General features: G+C 41.2%; 1 protein-coding gene across 2 annotated transcripts in view; it reads left to right on the top strand.

The window, feature by feature from the left end:
* LOC107677851 (glypican-5-like) overlaps positions 1 to 4,702 on the top strand; it is a 194,687-nt gene that overhangs the window by 135,039 nt on the left and 54,946 nt on the right. The window lies entirely within an intron of this gene.

Below are 4,702 nucleotides of genomic sequence, written 5' to 3' on the forward strand. Positions count from 1 at the left end.
CGGCACCCATTCACTGCAGAGGATCCACTGATGAGCAAGTGATGGAATGCTACATTTCTCCAAATCTGTTCACATGAGGAAACAAACTCATCTACATTTCGGATGGTCTGAGGGTGAGTGCATTTTCAGCGACTTAAAATGTTTTAGTGAAATATTGCTTTAACACCATAAACAAAAAAAAACAAAACAAAAAAAAGTGAAAGTGACGTGACATGTGGCCAAGTATGGTGACCCATACTCGGAATTAGTGCTCTGCATTTATCCCATCCTAAGTGCACACAAACAGCAGTAAACACACACACACTGTGAACACACACAGCCATTTATGCTGCGGCGCCCGAGGAGCAGTTGGGGGTTCGGTGCCTTGCTCAAGGGCACCTCAGTCATGGTATTGAAGGTGGTAGAGAGCGCTGTACATTCACTCCCCCCACCTACAATCCCTGCCGGTACAAGACTCGAACCCACAACCTTTGGGTTACGAGTCCGACTCTCTAACCATTAGGCCACGACTTCCCCAACAATGTCCTTTTGTTAACTGTAGACCTGCTAATCGTACTTGAGTCGCTTTGTTCCTCTGTACGTCATCATTTGACCATCATAAATCAGAGATTAAAAGCAGGAAATACACATCCGACGTTCGAATGGAAGGCGGAATTAGATCAGACTTTCATTGACGCTTGATATCAGAGTGTAATTAAGAGGCAGAATTAAGGTCAAGCGTATAGAAACATTTTTCCAGACATTTCTCCCTCCTCCAAATGAATTATGCAATCAAGAATAACGTGGCTGTAAAAAAGTGGAACAAATCAAAGTGGCCGTCTGGTAATTACTTCATCTTCCGGAGGGGATTGGATCTCTGACCCGTGGCCCCCCGCTAAATCAAGCTCAAGGGACGCGTGCTTCCCTCTCCACACCTCCTCTATCTCCCGTATGCTCGTCTGATTAATCGCCCCGCACTTTTTGTCTGGATGGGGCGTTCCGGGTCATCTAAATGCGCTGTCGCATCTTGCTGGTGTTTCCTTTTCCTCCTGTCAATATGCCGTGGTGTGTCAGCGCCGCCTCATGCCCCTCTCATAATTCATGGGATGCTGTGACGATGCGCTCGTTTATCACCGTCTCTCCCACTCATCCGCTGTACAGTGCTCCGTCCAAAACCACGTCACGCCTCAGCCATCGATGCGCCGCCCGTTATGACCGTCGATAAGTCACGCAGATGGGGCTCACAGTCAGCAGTCACGCTTTGTGTTTGGATCTAGATACGGAGGCAAAACGACAACTGCTTACATGACAGAGTAAGTGAGGGGAGACGTCGCTGTCTTCATGCTCACTTACATTAATTTCTGTGTGACGTACTGCTTGTGCATTCTCCTGCAATAAATCACTTTCTTAATCGGTGTCTTCATCTTGATTTCTAGTAAAATATATGTGCATTGAATGTCATTAAACTAAGATAGTGTTACATTTAAAAGCAAGATTGTAATGCGTATTTTTGTTTTTAGGGAATGTATGATGAAATCGTGTTGCTTGCCTGTGCAAAACTTGCTGTCATGGTGCTTGGGTGTCCAGAGTGGTTGCTAGGACATTGCAAAGTGGTTGTTATTGTGTTTGGGGTTGTTGCTAGGGTTTTACGGGTGGTTGTTAGAACATTTAAAAGTGTTTACTTGCAAATTGTTTGCTAGATAGCTGCTATGGTGTTTTGGGTAGTTGCTAGGACATTGCAAAATGGTTGCTAGGTGTTGCTAGGCAGTTTATAGGCATTGCTAGGTGGTTGCTTTGGTGTTTTGGGTGGTTGCTAGGGTTTTCTAGGTGGTTGTTAGAATGTTTAGAAGTGGTAGCTTGCAAATTGTGTCCTAGGTGGTTGTTGTGGTGTTTTGGGTAGTTGCTGGGGTTTTCCGGGTGGTTGTTAAAATACTTAAAAGTGGTAGCTTGCAAATTGTTTGCTAGGTGGTTGCTATGGTGTTTTGGGTGGTTGCTATGACATTGTAAAATGGTTGCCTGGCAGTATCTAGGCGTTGCTACATGGTTGCTTTGGTGTTTTGGGTGGTTGATAGGGTTTTCCATTTAAAAGAGTTTACTTGCAAATTGTTTGCTAGGTGCTTGCTATGGTGTTTTGGGTGGTTGCGTTGTTGGGACATTGCAAAGTAGTTGATATGTGTTGCTAAGCAGTTTCTAGGCGTTGCTATGGTGTTTTGGGTGGTTGTTAGGGATTTTCCAGGTGGTTAGAACATTTAAAAGTGGTTTCTTGCAAATTGTTGTTTGGGTGGTTGCTAGGACATTGCAAAGTTACGGTGGCCGAGAGAGCTCAACGTGCTGTAACTTAAGAAAACACATGCAAATTGAAAAAACACCAGCAAATGAAGAAAACATCTTCATCAGTTTGACAACACAAACACTGCAAAACCTCACAGCACATGCAAATGAAGAAACGCGCTGCAAGTAGCACGGACCACAACGGAAATGTTTCAAGGGGACCCAAAAAAGTGACGGACCCGGCTGGGATTTGTTTTGTGCAGTGGCTTTTTTTTTTTAATTAATTAATTTATTTTTTTATTGAAGATATAACATTCACAGGGGATACAGACATAGCAATAAATTACATACACAACCAGAATACAAAACAATAAATATATAAAGAATAATAAAAATGAAATATAAACAGAACAAAAACAAATAAATAAAAAGTTAAACATCTTTTCTTTTTTTTCTTTTTTTTAAATAAATAAATCATAAATAAATTAAAATAAAAAATGTTTTCTTAATTTGCTGGTGTTTTTTCAATTTGCATGTGTTTTCTTAAGTTGCAGTGCATTGAGCTCTCTCGGCCACCGTACAAAGTGGTTGCCAGACAGTTTCTAGGCATTGCTAGGTGGTTGCTTGGGTTTTATGTTGCTAGGACATTTAAAAGTGTTTAAAATTGTGTGCTATGTGGTTGCTATGGTGTTGCTTGGGTGTTCTAGGTGGTTGCTAGGGTGTAGGAAATTACCTGTGTTTTGAGATGCATGAAAATAAGAAAAAAAAAGTTTCATTTGTTTTCTGTAAATCTCAGTCTTGTCTTCCAGTTTAGATATGACAGACAAACACAGTGTGATGTACATTTGATCATCTTATCAGGACACTGTTGTGGTGCAGTTGAAGTTAAAATGGTTTGTCGTTCAGCAGGGGTTGCTGAAGTATTGAAATCTTCAGTAGTTTATGGTTTGCTTCGATCTCTCAAAGCCTAAAGCTGCTGAGGTACAAGAACGAAAAAAAAGAAAAGAAAAAAAACACTATCTCACCGATACTCACCTGTCACTTAAAACCATTGGCTAGCAATACACAAAAACCACCAGATTCGAATGACTCATTTTACCGTGAACATTTGATTAGTATTGAGCTCCTGCCTCCCTCAAGAGCGCTGTCACCCTGAAACACATCTGTGAGCGCTGGGACCGAGCTTCAGCGTGTCGCGCCGAAGGGAAATAAATAAAGAAATACAACAGAATCAAACGCTAGTGTTGTCTTCCCTCAGTGTGAGAGTAATAAATAAAATATTAACAGACGCAAGACGTGTGATTCTGGCTCGGTGCGCTGAAGTCTTCACACCAAAGGATGCGTCGCCCGGCTCCTTGTCAGTGTCACCTGCGCACGCTCTCGTGTTTGGCAGCGAATCCAGACACTGCGTACTTAGTATGGAAAACAAAAGGCGTCAGCGAGACGTATCGGCAGGGAGTCGCATCGATCTCCAGTAAGGAGGCACAATGAGAGGAAGTGCAGGCTGGTCCCTTCAGTGAGCACTTGTTAATTAATAGCCTGTCTCAGGACGGGATTACATGATATCGCCCCCGGGCTCTTCATCCACAGCTATCGCTTGAAGGTGATCTTTCGCACCTGATGAGCTGTAATGATCCTATTGTATTTAAATGGGTCCTTTAATGGGCACTTTTGGGGCACTTCAGTGGCCAGTTATGGCATTGAAAGCTCATCAGTGGTTATGTAGCATGAGAGGTGCAGTAGCACCGATTGCTTGACCAAAAACAACAGGCAATGTCGGTGGGATGGGAATTGTTGTGTAGTGGTTTTAAAGAAGCATCCCTTAGCAATAATTTGCTGTAACTTTATAGCCTACTAAACGACAATACTAAACAAAAACAATAATATTAGGCCGGCTCTTTGAAATGAAATGGCATTTATTGCAACCAAACTGAAGTAGTGACTGTGTATCTTTAACATTTTGTCAGGGATTCTGAGCTTGAGTTAATTTTGAATCTGTATTTTGTTCTGTTTTTTTTTTTTTTATCGTTCTATCTATCCATTGGTTTCTCTATCATTCATTCATTCTATTGTTAATTTTGTTTGATCTGTCTATCTGATGTTCTGTCTTTCAGTCTATCATTCTACAACTCTATATCATTCATTCTATTATTCATTCTAACTATGTGATCTGTCTTTCAGTCTGTCGTTCTATCTATCCATTGGTTGTTCTATCATTCATTCTGTTGTTCATTTTGTTGTTCATTTTATCTGTTGTTCTGTCTTTGTCTATCATTCTATCTATCCGTCATCGGTTTTAGCGTTCGTTCAGTCATTCATGCTGTTGTTCTTCCTTTCAAACCATCATTCTATCTATCCATTGGTTGTTCTTTTTTTCATTTTGTCATTTTACCATTTGTTCTATTGTTCATTTTATCAATCATTCTATCATCTATCTATCTATCTATCTATC

The sequence above is a fragment of the Sinocyclocheilus anshuiensis genome, unplaced genomic scaffold, assembly GCF_001515605.1.
Source record: "Sinocyclocheilus anshuiensis isolate Anshui unplaced genomic scaffold, SAMN03320099.WGS_v1.1 scaffold432, whole genome shotgun sequence".
Taxonomy (NCBI): domain Eukaryota; kingdom Metazoa; phylum Chordata; class Actinopteri; order Cypriniformes; family Cyprinidae; genus Sinocyclocheilus; species Sinocyclocheilus anshuiensis.